Source organism: Rhincodon typus, chromosome 21, assembly GCF_021869965.1.
Source record: "Rhincodon typus isolate 14 chromosome 21, sRhiTyp1.1, whole genome shotgun sequence".
Taxonomy (NCBI): domain Eukaryota; kingdom Metazoa; phylum Chordata; class Chondrichthyes; order Orectolobiformes; family Rhincodontidae; genus Rhincodon; species Rhincodon typus.
The window spans coordinates 45,315,971-45,323,092 of record NC_063352.1 but is presented as its reverse complement, the minus strand read 5'-3'; the positions used below and the strand labels follow the sequence as shown (position 1 = coordinate 45,323,092).

At 41.5% G+C, this 7,122-nt stretch overlaps 1 long non-coding RNA gene across 1 annotated transcript in view; it reads left to right on the top strand.

The window, feature by feature from the left end:
* Positions 1-3,145, top strand: part of LOC125485657 — a 13,287-nt gene extending 10,142 nt beyond the window's left edge. The window contains exon 3 of the long non-coding RNA XR_007264369.1: positions 1,879-3,145. This is a non-coding gene — a long non-coding RNA (uncharacterized LOC125485657). The remainder of the gene's footprint in view (positions 1-1,878) is intronic.
* The last annotated feature ends 3,977 nt before the right edge of the window (positions 3,146-7,122 follow it).

Below are 7,122 nucleotides of genomic sequence, written 5' to 3'. Positions count from 1 at the left end.
GCTCGGCCTGCTGTGTTCATCCAGCTCTACGTCTTGTTATCTCTAATGTCTGTGTAGACTAGATTAGTTGCATTTCCCCCATCTCCATGAAAATGATCTCATTGAAAAATTCAATCAAATCTGTCAGACGGGATTCCCCGCTGCAAAGTCATTCTGACTATTCTTGATTAATCCTTGCTTCACCGAGTGGAGATTAATTCTATCCCTCAGAACTTTCTCCAAAAATTTCCCTGCCACAGATGTTAGACTCATCGGGCTATAGTTTCCTGGTTTATCACTACCGCTCTTCTCGAATAATGGTATTATATGTCCTCCAGTTTTCTGGAACATCTCCCGTGGCTAGAGAGGATTTGAAAATTAATATTAAAGCCTCTGCGATATTCTTTCACACCTCCCACAGCATCCTGGGATACTAAAGCTAGGGGTTTATCTCATTTTAATCCCATCTCTGTAGGACCGTAAGAAACAACAGAAAGTTGTACTCACCGACCATCATGCAAGCCAACCTCCCAAACATGGAGTCCCTCCACACTTCTCACTCTTGTGGAAAAGCTGCCAATAGCATCAAAGACCCCTCCCACTTCAATAATACTCTCTTCCAACCTCTTCCATCAGGCAGAAGATACAGAAGCCTGAATACACAGGCTCAAAAACAGTTTTGTCCCTGCTGTTATTAGACCGCTAAATGGACCTCTCGAATTTCAAATCTAATGTTGATCTTGCTTGGTGCATCTCCTGTGCACCTGTAATCCTGTATGCCTCACTCTGTTTAAGCACCCAAAGATCTGTATGTCCTTACTTGTTATGATCTGCCTGTACTACTCACAAAAAAAACTTTCACCGTACTTAGGTACATATGACAATAATAAATCAAATCAAATCCTCTCATTCAATGGTAATTTATTTAAGTATATGACAAACGTGCTCCCTCACTTCTGTACCTATATCATTTCTTTTTCATTCACGGGATGTGGGCATCACTGGCCAGGCCAGCATTCATCCCCCATTTCTAACTGTCTAGCGGACAACCACATTGCTGTAGGCCTAGAGTCACATGTAGGCCAGACCAGATGGAGATGGTAGATTTCCTTCCCTGAAGGATATTTATGAGCCAGATTGTTTCTCTTATTGACACCAACTATGGTTATCAGTAGATTCTTAATTCAAGATTTCTTTTTATTGAATTCAAATTCCACCATCTGCATGGCAGGATTCAAACCTGGGTCTCCAGAACATTAGCTGAGTTTCTTGATTAATAGTCTAGTGGCAATTCCATGAGGCCATCGCCCCCTCCATTCTGCCCTGTCATGAATACAGATGCAAAGTACTCTTTTAAAATCTCACCTAAGTCTTCTATCTCCAAGCACATTTTGCCACTTTAGTCAGTAATGGGCCCTGTTCTTAGTCTAGTTATCTTCTTGAGTTAAGATGCTTATAAAATGCCTTTGAGTTTTCCTTTATCTTACCTGCTGATATTTTCTCATGCCCTCTCTTCAATTTCCAAATTTACATTTTAAATTATCTCTGCACTTTCTACTTGCCTCTAGGACTTCCATTGTTCTAAGCCCTGATACCTCCCGTAAGCGTCCCTTTTCTACCTTGCTCAATCCTGTGCATGTCCACGTTTCTCTGGATTGTTGGTCTCAACCATCATCTTTACAGAAACATGTTGACTTTGCAGTCTCATTATTTCCCTTTTTAAAAGGCGCCCACTGCTCTAATGTACAATTTCCTACACGTAGCGGATCTCAGTCCACATTGGCCAAATGGAGTACAATGTGGGGAAGTGTGAGGTTAAGAAAATAGAGGCACGATATTAAAATTGGCCTGTCCTCAGTTCATAAACTATACTTCCAATTCACCTTTGTTCTTTTCCAGGAATGCCTGAAATCTTACTGAGCTACAGTGACCAGTGTTCCCTCAAAGCTGCACAGAGCGTAGTCCAGTATAAAGATTAATGTTACCTCGCAAAATTGAGGTATTGGAAAGCCAAATTTCATTTTGGCAAGACAGACAAATTATTGCCAGAGCTGAACACTGGAGAGCCAGTCAGATTACAAACCTTCAACGTTTTTGACAAGAATCAGTTCAAGTGGCAAACTGGATAATACACAGCTCAGTTGTCAGCTCGATTAAACATGGTGGAAGTGAATGAACAGATATAACATAACAGTCACAGCTGCACAATTGGAGAAGTTGATACTTCAATACAGGCAACTCCTTAGCTTGAACTCATAAGCCACAACTTAGCTATTAGTCCCAGAGGTCCAGAGCGCCCATCAACAGAAAGAGAACAACAGGTACTGCAGCGACAAGTGAATTACCCAAGTGAACAGCCAATGACAACAAATATAAGTGACTAGCTGGATTGTGTGCCAGATACATTTGCAGAGACGGAAGAGAATAATGATTGTTAACATAAGCCAACAGCTGAGTAACTCGCGATGCAAATGTTAATGCGTACAACTTGTCTTGTACAAAAAGGGAGATGTTTGGGATAGAAAAGAATTACTGTGCTTATATGCCTCCTGTCTTGCTGTAGTTATATGACCTCTCCCATGAGGTAGTCCCTGCAAGCAATTATCTTCCAGTCGGTTCAGTAAGGTACAGCACAAGCGAGATTGTTATCCTGTTCAGCTGTGACAAGCTCAATGCTCCAGATGTCTCCCTTCTCCAGCTCCCTCACACATTCTTTTAGCTCCTCGATGACCTTCAATGTTGGCATTACATTAAGCAACATTAACTAAACATTCCAAGACCCAAAAGAACTCCAGAACATATGTTTCACAGCATAAGATAAACTAAGAACACAAAATAGTTTTGAATATGTACTGCCATATTTATCCTCAGCGAAGAATAAATATATACACAGGAAAATTGAAACCTTTCCATGCTGTTTTATGTGATAACAGTGCAGCCTTACAGATTTGTTAACATTCTTGTCAGGTAGCGATAGATTTGCCCCTCCAGTCTTTTAAACTACAAAACTAAAAATGAACTCAAATGAACTTCTTAATCAATCTCCCAACCTCAATCTCTAGCACAGAATATATTCTGCACACCGAAGCAAGCAACAGATCTGGTTGTGGAGTGCCCACAAGATTGATAAACGCCATAAGTAGAATTAAATGAATTTGAATGACTATATTCTGTTGCCCCATTTCATTGCATGTTTCTTAAGAGGTGATGACTTAGCTGCTCATGCTCACTCCCAGGTAGAAATGAGTGAATGGCATATGAATGCTACCTGCTTGCACTACAAGTCCTATAACTGCCTTAGATAGTACACACTGTGGCCACTCTTTGTTGCTGGCAAAGGCAGTGTATGGAATTCTTGGTAGGATTCATCAATTTTCCTCCAATTGGTATGAGGCAAATGGGTCTATAATTTGCTGCTATTTCCCTTGCTCCTTTCTTAAATAGTGGGATGAAATTTGCAAGTTTCCAATCTGCAGAAGTCATTCCAGGATCTATAGAATTTTGGATGATAATCACCAAAACATTGATTATCTCTGTAGCCTCTTCCTTCAGCTCTCTGGGATGAAGATAACAATACCCTGAGGATTTATCTACTTCCAGCACCATTAACATATCAATCTTCTTGTTAGTACTAATTTCCTTCAACTCGTCATTCAGCCTAGTCCTTTGGATCTCTAACTCTGGGAGATTTCTCATGTCTTCCTCAGTGAAAACAGACACAAAAGGTTGTTTTTTTTTGCCAAATGCAAGTTACATCAAGATTTTTGGAGGGTTCTGTTGCAGCTTTTGCTGCCATACCTTATCACACTCACCTCATAAATGGCCTACCCTGCTCTTGTGGGATCCCGCTCAGACAAAATTCCAGCTCCATCTTACCATGCACCGTTCCCAGAACAACTCATCACTGCCAGGATACCCTGTAATTGGCTGGTATCCCTCGCATTAGTGCCATCTTTAAAATGCTATTCTGCATCCAGACAGGCTCTGTCAGCCCAGTTGGAGGTCCTGCTGGATGTGGTGGTGCAGAACATGGGCACCCACTTCCTGCGAGACCAGCAGAGGTGGCCACATAACCATGCCAGCCTGGTTTGAGGTTGCCACCTGTCTCAACCATCTGGAGGAATGCCCAGCCCCTTGGCAAGAAGGTCAATGAACCCTCTCCACTCTGCCAGCCTAAGTGCCACCACCTTCTCTCTGCTCCCCTGTGGCCACTCTATCTCTGCGACTGTGTACCTGCCTCCCACCAAGGCTCACGCTGCAACAATCTCACCATCTGTCGTTTCTTGCTGCCACCCACCCTCAGTTCCAGATACCACCAACCTTGCATGCTGTCTGCGCTGCCGCTTCACCCACTCCCCTGCACCAATAACCAAGTTATCCACTTTTCATCTCCTGCCCCTTTCTCATTCCAGGAGGAAAACAGCCCTCAATAGGGCAGAATGACTCAAGGTGGGTGGTAGGCTTATCGATATTCAGCCCCTCATTCCTTTATGAGGGTAAGGTCCTGGATCTGACTGAGCAGCTGACCGACTGTATCCATGCCCCTAAACTGATATCAGAGATTGCCCTTGACTTGCTGTGCCAGGATCCTCTGAGTCAAGGCTAATACCCTTCAATTGGCTGATGACTGCTAACAGCCATGATGAGTTTCTTGCTTTGGTGGAGACAGAAGAACAGTGAGCCTGGTGTCTCTGACTGAAGGGGCAAGACCTCACAGGCAAGGCAGGGATGTTTTGAGCATCCAGATAGGCTCAGAGTGAATGGACACCATGTGAGTGAGTGAACTGCGCAGAGATAGAACCTGGCCAAGTCTATGAGCTGAGCACACAGTGTCCTTTCTGCAGCATTACAATGACAGTTACTGTGACAGGATTGAACTGCAGAAGTGACCTTTAAGAGGTCCGAAGATGTGCCATGAGGGCTCTTAGAGGTTGGCACACGTCCTGATGCCAACGTCTGTGGACATGGGGTGTGTGTGTGGCTAGTATCCATGGAATGTATCTTGAGATGTCAGTGCTCATGTCCAACATGGAGGGCCTTTGGGGCCCACATTGAGCTGAAGTCTCGAGGTACCTGCTCTGACTTCCACGTTGGGAATTCTCAATGTCCGGCTTGCTTGGCATCTTTGGCAAGATAGGAAGCTGAATATTATTGAGGCAATACTAAATAAAAACTGAAAGAACTGCGGACGCTATCAATAAGGAACAAAAATAGGCATTGAGAGAAAAGCTCAGCAGGTCTGGCAATGTCTATGAAGAAAAATCAGAGTTAACGTTTCAGGTTTGGTGACCCTTACTCCAGTTCTGAGGAAATATCTCTGATGTTTCTTCACAGATGCTGCCAGAGCTGCTGAGCTTTTCCAACAAGTTCTGTTTTTGTTCCTGTTATTATTGAGGCAAGTTGGATCATTGGTCAGGCACTTAACAAGTTATAACCCCCTTAACTGCCAATTCACCACTGCTTGATGTGAGATACTCGCCTCACTTGTCAGGTGAATAAAAGATGCAGCAAGTTCTGCCTGACACCTAAATCAGACTCATTGGACCTCTCATCTGACATTGCTATAAATCCTGCCACAGTCTACATCATTTGAATCTCTATTGGATTCCTTCTAAAGTAATCATTTAGCTTTTCTGCTAATTCACTATTCTTGTGACACTTTTTAATGGATCCATGTAAGTCTTAGTCCATGTTTCCTTTTTTGCAAGCCTTTAGAAGCTCTTACAGTCTATTTTTATGCTTTTGTTAGACTGCATTTGTATTCTATTCTTCCTTTCCTTCTTAGTTTCTTTATTTTCTTTTGGTGTGTTCTAAAAATTTCCTGATTCTCAAATTTAGTCTTATTTTTGGCTACTTTATAGGCTTTTCCTTCTAATCTTACACAATCCTTAACTTCCTTTGTCAGCCATGGTTCATTGATCTTTGCCGAGTTTTTGAACCTCAAAGGAATGTATAATTGCTGTAAGCCATGAAAATAGCCTATGCCTTTCCAAGGCCAGCTCAGCCAATTTGTGTTCCATACTTCAGATTGAACTATATCATTTTCAAACATCATGCAAAAGTCGATCACGTTATGGTCACTTATCCCTAAATGTTCTTACACAATAAGACTGTTAATTAGCCCTTTGTCATTACAATACTAGATCCAAAACAGCCTGTCCTCTATTTGGCTCTTCAGCATACTGCTATAGCAAACCAAACATAAGACCATTCAAAAACTTATCCTCCACAGCTTTAGTGCTCAGTTTCTTCAAAAATATGCAGACTGAAGTCACCTATGATTACTGTGTTGTCCATGCTACATGCTTTTTGCTTTGTCTGATTTATACCATGCACAAACACCTCTATTTGGTAGATCATAAATAATTCCAGACAGTATCTTTTGTTTATTAATTTCAACCAAACAGATTTCACACTTTGTTCAAAATTCCCATGACTTATGTACAGTTTCCCTTAAACCAGGGTTAAATAAAGTGCCCACACAACTAAAGAATTAGAGCAAACAATGCTAAATGAAAAGAACATTTAGTGAAAAAGGAAACTCTCGATTGCAAATTTTTAGTCATTTACTATTTGATCATTCATTTTTTTAGCTGTTTTTTTAAATCGACCTATTCAGAGATGTTATTACACACCTCTAGAGCAGGTGGGGCTTGAATCATGTCGTAGAGTCATATGGTCCGACTCGTCCATGCCAACCAAGTTTCCTAAACCAAACTAATCCCACTTGCCTGCATTTGACCCATATCCCTCTAAACCTTTACTATTCATGTACCTGTCTAATTGTCTTTTAAATGTTGTAATTGTACCTGCCTCTAACACGTCGATGGCAGCTCATTCTTGGGCTTTCCATTGATTTGTCCTGATCCAATTTAGTTTTGATTGCTTTTGGATCCACCTTTATCCTTTAGGATTAATCCCTAGTTCAAATAATTACTTCAGTTGATGAATGTTAACATTTTAACATACCCCATTGCTCTATAACTGATTAACAAATAAGCTTGGAGGGCTGGAATTAGTGGACAAGTGGCAGAATGGATTGTTAACAGCCTTCACAAATTAATTTGATTCAGTTTAATTTATTTGGTCCAACGTTCAGTTAATTTCAGTTTTTAAACCTGAAACCAGAAGAGGGTCACGAAA